The sequence below is a fragment of the Venturia canescens genome, chromosome 10 (genome assembly GCF_019457755.1).
Source record: "Venturia canescens isolate UGA chromosome 10, ASM1945775v1, whole genome shotgun sequence".
Taxonomy (NCBI): domain Eukaryota; kingdom Metazoa; phylum Arthropoda; class Insecta; order Hymenoptera; family Ichneumonidae; genus Venturia; species Venturia canescens.
Genome location: NC_057430.1, coordinates 3,098,267 through 3,109,520, shown reverse-complemented (window position 1 = coordinate 3,109,520; position 11,254 = coordinate 3,098,267).

Sequence of the window (11,254 nt, the reverse complement as noted above, 5' to 3'; positions counted from 1 at the left end):
AATTTATTTCAATAAGTCATTGGGTGCTTAATTTTCATGATATCAAAATTTGTATCTTCGAAATGCAATAAACACCTCTAAAGTTTGACAAAGTGATGAAGCGACATGTATATTGAATATTTCCAGACCATGTTTGCGATTGGCATTGTGGGTTGAAAAATTCATGTCTGTAAGTCTACACCTGATCATTTTTGGATGAGATCAAATATTTTGTCTGCGGATAACCACGGAGACATACAAAATTACAGCATTTTGCTTGCTTCAACATGCATCGTATCTGTCGCTTTTTTTTTGAATGTGTCATAATAAGTTTCAAAAATGTGGTTCATGTAATTTTGAAGTGTTTTTCCCTATAGCACCAAAGTCTGTATAACAGGTACATAGCAAGTACCTATGAACTTTGATATTTCTGTGAAATAGCAGGTATGCCAATCTTTTAACTTTTTGGTTCCGACTGGAATATATTAACGAAGATATTCATTACTAAAGTCTTCACCTACTTATTTCTGAATAGATCTGAAATTATTGTTTTCAGAAACTAATGCACAGATACATGAAACAATTTTGATTTCTGTTCTCTTTCAATTGCGCTGGCTTTTTTCTTTTTAACTATGGCTCTGCTCTTTCCGATCCTTGTTTTGACTCCATCGGTTTGCAGCGGATCGATGCATATTATTAATTGGTTGCCTAATATGTGTCCTATGATTTTCTACTATTTCTTCATGCTGATTGTGGTAACGTGATTCAAGAGGTTTCCAATTATGATCATCAATCGCACATTTTGTACAACAGATTCTCAAAACAGTTTCTGGTCTTGATATAAGTGCAGTTATTCTTTTTCCACCTGGTCTGTCGAGTAATAAATTTTGAAACTTGTTCCAAAAAGTCTTTGGATGCTTTTTTTGCTGATAATATGAAAAGTTGAATCTTCGGAATGCGGTAGGCAAACACAAATATTGACAACAGTACTTATGAATTGACGTGTATGTTGAGTATTCCTATTCTGCAAACTGCAAATGTGGAATTATTGGTGAAAACATTCATTACGATAAGTGTACAGTTGCTCAGTTTTCGATGCGATTAAGTATAATACCTGCCAACATCATGGAAACCTACAGAATTTCTGAATGTTATGTGCGCTATGTCATTTTAATGTAACATCATGACTTCTAACAACTTTCCACTCTAATACTATAGATTTGGATCATTGAAATACAGCAAAAATCTGCAAACTATAAAATTTATGTACTGTGCCATTCATTTTATTTTTTGACTCGCACCGTAACATAAATATGAAGTGAAAAATTCATTACAAAAGTCTTCAGTTGATCATTTATGGATGGGTTTGAAGTTGCTGTCTTCCAAACTAATTGCGCAGATACATTGAATCGCAGCAGATACCTGCGAACTTTGAAATTTCTGTGGATAAGTATATGTGCTAGTATCACCCCCTATCTTTGATTATGGTAATATGTAATGGAACTTTGTTCAGCAAGTTTTAAAGTATTTCTTTTCAAATAGTATTGAAGTTTGTATTACTGCGGTATGGAGCGAATACCTTCAAACTTTGATATTTTTGTGTCGCAGCATGTGTGCCAATCATTTTAATTTTTTACTCCAACCGTAACATGTAATTTCAAAAATTCATCACAAAAGTTTTCAGCTTTACTAATTATCTTAATTTTCCTTTTTCTAAATTCTAGGCTAAATTTCTGCATTTCCTAATTTATTTCTAAATTATCCTGAAATGAAATTGTTTTCCTCCACAAGCAATGCAGGTACCTTAAACGTCTTTGAATTCCGTTGCTCTGTTGAATCAAGTACGCTCAGTTTTTTTTACTTCTTGGAATTCTGACATAATAAATGTTTCCGGGTGCCTTTTTTCTGCAACTATCAAACTGTAGATAATTGGATCTCCGCGGCCACTTGCAAACTTTGGAAATATATTTCATTGGGGGCATGTTTTGGATGACACGAAAATGTCTAGATTCAGAATGCAAAAACGACATTTAAAAATGCCAATTCTGTTGTATCCGTTGTGTCTTGAATTTGATCTATCTTTTCTCTTTTCCTTTCTTTTCTCTAACGTTATAAGCCGGAAATCATATCTCAGCCCGCAACACGCATTGCTACATGCTCTTGAGTTTCCAATGGACAAAACATATTAGAAGACAAGGAGAAAAATCACCAAAGTCCAAGAACAAACCTCTATCGAAATATTTCCAGTTCAAATTTGACGAAATTTAGGTCTTTTTTCGTGGAAACCAACGTTATAAGCCGAAAATCATATCACGACCGACAACCTGCTTTTCACCGTGCTCTTTGGTTCCTAATTGACAAAACATATTAGAGTACAAGGGAAAAAATCGCCGAAGTCCGAGGACAGACCTGTGACGAAATATGTCCAGTACAATTTTGACGAAAAATAGGTCTTTTTTCGTGAAAACCAACGTTATAAGACGAAAATCATAAATAATTCATAGAAATTTAAACTACTATCCTATAGTCAACTGAACATAAATAAGGAACTTTTGAGAAAAAAGACGTGATATCAAACCATAAACTTCCCCTAGGAAAAAAAAGGTTGGGACAAGTACATTGATGGTCCCTCGTTTGTTGATAATTCCATCCATGAAAAAAACTTTAAAACAAAATTTTTATAAAAAATGGGCACAAACATTATTTTATAAAAAAAATACAGAACAATTCGAAAAAAATTTCACAAATCTTGAAAAAGCATTATCTTTAAAAAAAACTAAACTGTATCTATTTTTTAAAGTGATAAAAGAATCAAATAACAAGTAAAAAATAAAAACCGAAAAATCGCGCTTGAAATCATTTTGGAAACCGATGCCTCATTCTTCTTATTTGATTCGAAGGGCTAAATCAACTAAAAAAAATTCCATCTAATTTACGTGCAGCATTAAAATTTATTATATCAATTCGAGGCCAAGTATTTTCTAATAAATTGAAAAAAGTTACCATTTGAGTTACGTGCAGCACTAAAATTTATGATATTAATCGAAGGACAAGTAATTTATGAGTAACTCCAAATTTCAACATTATGGAACTGTTTTAAGAAGCTTTTAAATCCAAAAAAATCTTATGCAAGCTAGTCATTTCTTACTCTATGATGGCAGAGACAATCGATTTTTTCAGACTTTCAGAAGCTACTGATATTATTCACAATATTCGACGTCGATTGGATCGATAGAAATTATGTTTAAATATGAGTTAAAAGTACTTGTCCGGCCCATCACTTTTCATTTAAATCAAATAAAAATCAATCATAAAAAAACGAAACTGTACGGGAGAATCCGGTTAAAAATTTATTGAAATGCGATTTAGGTTAATTATGCCGAATGAAATTCGTTCGCTGGAAGAAGTGAGAAGTAAACACTGCCGTCTTAGCAATACAAACTGGGGAGTTATTTTGGAAGCTTCAACATATTTAATGTGCAAAATGTTTTTTATTTATCGATGCACAATAACATCATTTGTATATTACAGGACAATTTGTTTCCATTCTTATTAAATTAGTGCAATTAAGAGAAAATTACTTGAAGATAACTCTCTAAATTCCCTCTGCATGAATATTTGTGCTCCAACAGTTCTAAAAAAGCCCTGATTTTTATTTAAATATAATAAGTTTAATGGAAAGTGATGGGCCGGACAAGTACTTTTAACTCATATTTAAACATAATTTCTATCGATCCAATCGACTTCGAATATTGTGAATAATATCAGTAGCTTCTGAAAGTCTGAAAAAATCGATTGTCTCTGCCATCATAGAGTAAGAAATGACTAGCTTGCATAAGATTTTTTTGGATTTAAAAGCTTCTTAAAACAGTTCCATAATGTTGAAATTTGGAGTTACTCATAAATTACTTGTCCTTCGATTAATATCATAAATTTTAGTGCTGCACGTAACTCAAATGGTAACTTTTTTCAATTTATTAGAAAATACTTGGCCTCGAATTGATATAATAAATTTTAATGCTGCACGTAAATTAGATGGAATTTTTTTTAGTTGATTTAGCCCTTCGAATCAAATAAGAAGAATGAGGCATCGGTTTCCAAAATGATTTCAAGCGCGATTTTTCGGTTTTTATTTTTTACTTGTTATTTGATTCTTTTATCACTTTAAAAAATAGATACAGTTTAGTTTTTTTTAAAGATAATGCTTTTTCAAGATTTGTGAAATTTTTTTCGAATTGTTCTGTATTTTTTTTATAAAATAATTTTTGTGCCCATTTTTTATAAAAATTTTGTTTTAAAGTTTTTTTCATGGATGGAATTATCAACAAACGAGGGACCATCAATGTACTTGTCCCAACCTTTTTTTTCCTAGGGGTATATATTGTAACGTAGATTTTCCCCGCAAGGGTACGATCCAGTCCCTTCTCGGCTCACCCGCTCCATCCCGTATGACTCACCGGCTACGAGAATGAACTGGGCGCCAGGTACAAAGTACCGTCGAATTAATCGACTTTATTTTCGTCGATTCTCGCGATCGTAACGCAACGCAAAACTAGAATTTAGAGTACGCGAGGGGAACGAATGACCGAGGACGGTCCGACTACTCAGCTCATCTGAGATACAAAAGGTAGAGGGGGGGATCCTTGAGGAAAAGTAGCAATTCACAACGCAAAGCAAATAATCGACACAGACAGAAGATTCAGAAAAGATTCACAATTTATTCAAATAAACAAAAGTACAAGAAAAGATGAATCCTCGCGAGATTGGATTCTACATAAAATAAGAGTGGAAAAGGAAATTCAATTTACGGCTCGCTAGAATCGCATGGCCAATACGTATCGGACGACAACGCGGTTTCGGCGCGTGGCTTATTCGAATTCATCAGGCAATTCAGGTAATAGGTAATCGCATCGCAATTTCGCGGGTGTCGTAGGTAATCGACGACCGACGCTCTGGCATTGTAGGTAAAAGATAATCAGCGATCTGACGAGCAGATGCCTTAGGTAACAGGTAAAAGGTAACCAACGCCAGAACAAACGGTGTCTTAGGTAAATTTAGGTAAAAGGTAATCGACACCAGGTAACCCTAAAGTAATTCGCGACGAAAGGTAATCGAAGGTAATAGTGAAGCGACTTCGGCTAAACGCGAGGTAACACCGAAATTCCCGAACGATCATTACAATAATACGAAGATAGCGGCGTTATACGATAAAATAAATCACAGAAACTAATAGCAAGATAATCTTTGAAACGGTTACAGAGGTAACGGAAGAGTGCCGTAAAATAATTCGCCATAGAGAAGCACAAAATAATACGATCGTCACGAAATAGAGAAAAAGAAATAACTGCGAACGCAAAAGGAACGGCTGAAAAATACGCAATACAAAAGACAGAATAAATCGCCGTATAGACGACGCGCGACAATAAGTGCGAGAGAGACAGGGCGAAAACATCGCGCGAACGACCGTGCTCGCTAGAGCCTCAACGCGTGCAGGGAGAGAGAGAAACGTAGCTGCGTGGAATATTCCAGCGCGTACTACCAAAATTCGACATTACAAAACTCAAACTTAATTAATTAATGCGCAACAAGATTACGTCAAATAAACTATACTGAATGGACCCAAATTAATATCGAATCGATTAGTGGAGCTGAGCCGCAAAACTATAAAATTTGGGAACACGGGAAGTATCGGCCGCAATCTCGCTCGAAACTTCGACACACATGTTCCCCGAAACGCCAAATAAACCGGAACTAAATTCCGAAACTCAAAATGCTCAACTCCATTAATCATTCCGGGAGAAAGAGAAAGGGCTTACCGAGGAACCCGCTCGTCGCACGCCGAAAGACAAAAGGAACCTCGATAATCGGGAGGTATTGATGACTCGCCGGTGAGGTGATCGGAAGAAGACTAATAGTGCGTACGAGCGGTCCTCCAGATTCGGCGTTCTCCCCACCACTAGGCCCATGCACAACGGCGCTCACGCGCTAGGCACGAACTAGAGTACAGAGTCTTTGCTCGCGCTTTCGCGGGAAACTCAAAACAAGGGAGCGTGTACGGAGGATATTTCCCGTTACGCTTCTTTACCCAATATCGCAATAATTACCCTTCTGCGGCTCTCACCTCTCCCGCTCACTCGAAACACTCCTCTCGACTAGATGACCGTGATCCGGGTGTCTCTCCTCTTGAGGATCCGGCGGGCAGCTCTGAAAGGACGAGGGGAGGCCTCCCTCACGACTCCGGATGTCGCGGTGGGCCCACAAGATAAGCCACCAGGCAAGAACAGCACCTCGCCTCCAGAAAACTCCCCCAGACCCCACCTGACGAGGCGCCGGTTCACACGGACTTTGACACCCGAATTCACGGTATTGCGGGCGGTGCAACTCTGGGTTGCTACGGCGGGAAAGACACGGGCGGCGTTCAATAAATGGCCTATGCCAGCGTGCTCTTTCAACCGCCCGCAGGTCGAGAATGTTCTTCGGTACTCGAAGACGGCGTGAGAGGGATGATTCTTGCGAGCGAGATCGGCTCGAACAGCAGGAAAGTATCGTCAAATACTAATGCTCGCTGGGACCAATGTGGTGACGTTAACACCAAATCTCTCAAAAAAACAAACGGAGTAGTCAAAAGGAAACTTCGTCAAACTCAATATTAAACAATCAAGAATTTCTCTCTCTTCCTTGCACCGAGGTAAAAGGTAACGGTTATTAGACTTACTTAGTAAATTGTCGCTCGAAAGGTACTATACGCGATTCTTAAAAATAAATCTTATAATTACGTGACGATGAGTCTCGTTCCGACCAACACCCGACGAGTCGAACGGCGTCAAAATGGGCCGTAAACCCGGTCTACTGGTCGACACGATTCGTACGAGTGGCGGGGCAAAAATGTCACGTCACAATATATATATATAATATAATATTCACGGAGTCTGAGCGCGGTCGGGGTAAGACTCAATAGTTAGAAGGCCTAAAATGGCGAACAGGCATTCTGTATAACGCATATATAGATATACAGAATGCCTGTTCGCTATTTTAGGCCTTCTAACACTTGAGCCTCACCCGCGGTCGGCCTAGCAGCTGGAGGAGCCGACATCGTTGAGCCAATCAGAATGCGTAGAGGCAACAACTCTACTACTACGAACTACGTCAAAACGCGTATACGTATACGTCGAACTTGTGATGTGTCAGTAACTTTTGCATAATCTTGAGCCCGTGCAAAGTTTTTTCTCAGCAATTACGCCACCGATTGTGTTGATTTTGGGCGCAATCTAAAGAGAATTTCTTAATTAGCTGAAAGTTCAATTTTCAAAGCCTTAGATGACTCATAACTTCGGTAATTCAAAAAAATCACTTGCCAATTTTACCCCCACCACGGCGAATCGTTTTATTCAGAGAAAGTATACTCGGCGTGAGCCTCGGGCCAGCAGACGACAGGGCTGTCAATGTACTTGTCCCGAGACTCTACCGAGTCTCTTGATAACTTCAAGATAATTCTCTCAATTCCCTCTGCATGAATACTTGTGATTCATCAGTTCTAGACAATCCCTGATTTTTATTCGGATAAACAATTTTAACGGAAACTGATGGGCCGGACAATAAGTACTTTATCAAGAGACTCGGTAGAGTCTCGGGACAAGTACATTGACAGCCCTGTCGTCTGCTGGCCCGAGGCTCTCGCTGAGACTATACTTTCTCTGAATAAAACGATTCGCGGTGGTGGGGGTAAAATTGGCATGTGATTTTCTTTAATTGCGAAGCCTATGAGTTATGTACGACTTTGAAAATTGAACTTTCAGCTAATTGAGAAATTCTCTATCGAATGAGCCCAAAATCAGCATCATTGGTGGCGTAATTGCTGAGAAAAAACTTTGCACGGGCTCAAGATTATGCAAAAGTTACCAACACATTCAAAAATTTATGTGTCTGTATATTAAATTATAACACCATCAAAGGCACTTTGATGCTATCGAGTTTCTGATTGGTTGGATCTGACGACATCCATTTTTAGACGTTGTGATGGGTTGTTGAAATTAGTTGTTGATGATTGGAAATCTGACGTCAACTTCATAACGTAGCACACGGCGCAGCACAGCTGGTAACAGCAGTCATAAATTCGATCGATATACATATATATATGTACAAACCTCGTGTCAGTTTTTGATCGCATGAACAGAGTTTCTCCATTACGAAGTGCGTGCGGGATAAATAAAAAAATAATTTTCGTCATCTACAGAAGTGCATATTACTATTTATTTTGTTAAAAATTGTGATATATTAAACCGGTATCAAAGCAGCCGCGTAAATGTAGTCTGTGATGTGTGTGTGAAAAAGAATATAAAAAATGCGCGATGCAATGTCAACGAAACTTTTCAAGATTTCATTATTTCGTTCGATTGGAAATAAGTGTTGACTGAAATAATCCTTCAATTAAATCAGATTACGAGAAATATTGTCTAGTGCGAATATATCGTCACTGGCGTGGCTATATATCATGTGTAAATAGGTTATACATACGAATAAATAGAACAAAAACATACGAAACTGTTAGAATGATATTAGAAACTTTACTTGAATAAATGTTTTCTAATTTATTTCTTGTGTCATCATTATTTTTAAACATCCCCATATTTTGCTTGATATTCAGTTTGGCTCTGCCCTCTCCGATCCTTGTTTTCACCCCATCAGTTTGCAGCGGACCGATACATATTATTAATTCGTTCCCTAATATGTGTCCTATGATTTTCCACTCCTTCTTCATGATGATTGTGGTAACATGATTCGAGAGGTTTCTAACCATAATCTTGAATTGCACATTTTGTAAATCAGATTTTCAAAAAAATTTCTGGTCTTGGTATATTGGGTAGTTATCCTTTTCCCATTAGGTCTGTCGAGTGATAAATTTGAAAACTTGTTCCAGAAAGCTTTTGGATGCTTTTTTTGCTAATGATATGAAAAGTCGTATCTTCGGAATGCGGTGTGCAAACACAAATTTTAATAACAAAACTTATGGAATGACATGTATGTTGAGTATTTCCACTTTGCAAACTACAGATATGGAATTATTATAAAAAAAATTCATTCCGATACAGTTGCTCAGTTTTGGATGTGATGAAATATAATGCCTACCAACATCGCCAGAAACTTACAGAATTTCTGAATGCAATGTGCGCTATGTCATTTTAATGCAACATCATGACTTTTGACAACTTTTCATTATAATGCTGTAGATTCGGATCATTGAAATACAGCAAAAATCTGCAAACTATGAAATTTATATACTACGTCATTTATTTTACTTTTTGACTCTCAGCGTAACATAAATATGAAGTAAAAAATTGATTATAAAAGTCTTCAGTTGCTCATTTATGGATAGATTTAAAATTGCTGTCTTCGAAGCTCATTGCGCAGATACATTGAACCGCAGCAGATACCTGCGAACTCTGAAATTTCTGTGGATAAATATATATGCTACGGATCACCCCTTATCTTTGATTATGGTAATATGTAATGGAACTTGGTTCAGCAAGCTTTTAAGTGTTTCTTTTCAAATAGTATTGAAGTTTGTATGACTGATATACAGCGAATACTTCTAAACTTTGATATTTCTGTGTTGCAGCATGTGTGCCAATCATTCAAATCATTTACTCCTACCGTATCATGTAATCTAGAAAATTCATTACAAAAGTCTTCAGCTTTTCTGAATACTTCAATGTTCCTTTTTCTATTCCTTTCTGAGTTTTCGAATTTCTAAATTCATTTCTAAATTGTCCTGAAATGGTTTTCCTTCAAAACCAATGCAGGTACGTTAAACGTCTTTGAATTCTGTTGCTCTGTTGAATAAAGTTCGCTTAGTTTTTTTTGCTGCTTTGAGTTCTGGCATAATAAATGTTAGAAGTTTACGGGTACTTTTTTTCAGCAACTATCAAACTGTGGATAATTGAACCTCAGCGGCCGCTTGCAAACTTTGGAAATATATTTCATTGGGGGCACTTTTTGCATGAGACGAAATCTCTAGATTTAGAATGCAAAAGCGACATTTAAAGTAGGCAAATCTGTTGGATTTTTCGTGTCTTGAATTTGATCTATCTTTCATTTGAATTTTGAAGAAAAGGGATAAATAAAATCTGTTCTATTAAGGAAATCTTTACGTCAGTTTTTTCTTGGTATGAAGACTTTGAAAAAATCGCCAAAGGCCACGGACAGACCGGTGACGAAATATTTCCAGTACAATTTTGACGAAAAATAGATCTTTTTTCACGGAAACCAACGTTATAAGCCGAAAATCATATTACAGCCCACGAAACGCATTTCTTCACATTTTTGGGTTCCTAATACACAAAACATATTAGAAAATAAGGGGGAATATTACCGACGTGCAAGAACAAACCAGTGCCGAAACATTTCCAGTATAATTTTGACGAAAAATCGGTCTTTTTTCGGGGAAGCCAACGTTATAAGCCGAAAATCATATCTCGGCCTCCAACCCACTTTCCACCGTGCTCTTGGGTTCCTAATAGACAAAACATATTAGGAGACAAGGGGAAAAATCACCGAAGTCCAAGAACAAACCTGTGCCGAAATATTTTCAGTAAAATTTTGACGAAAAATAGGTCCTTTTTCGTGGAAACCAACGTTATAAGCCGAAAATCATATCTCGGCCCTCAACCCGCTTTCTACCGTTCTCTTGGGTTCCCAATAAGCATAGCATATTAGAGTAGAAGAAAAAAAATCGCCCAAATCCATGGACAGACCTGTGACGGAATATTTGCTGTACAATGTTGACGAGAAATTTGTTGTTTTTCGTGGTAACCAACGTTATTAATTGAGCTAACGTTATTATAGCTCAATTATCAAATTATCAAATAAAATTAATAAAAAATTTATCAAAACCAGCGTTGGCGAGATTATTATTGTTATCATTGCGAAAAATATTAGAAATTTGACATTAAAAAACAAATTCCTTCGTGCGAGATAATAATTAGTATCATTTCGAAAAATTAGATTATCGCGAAATTTCAATAAAAATTAAGTATTATCAAGAAAAATACCGGAAATAAAATTATTCATGCGAAATAAAATCTAATTAAACACAATTCTCAGGCAAAACAAAATTCATTTATTTTTGTAATTTGATCCGTGAATATTCAAAATTTAATAAATAATTTGTTATTTTCAATTAAATTTCATTGCACTTTTGTTTTTCTTTCATGCCCGCTCTTCTTTATCATAGAATTGCTCGAATCCACGCGTGACGGTGTGCACGAGCACAGACGTA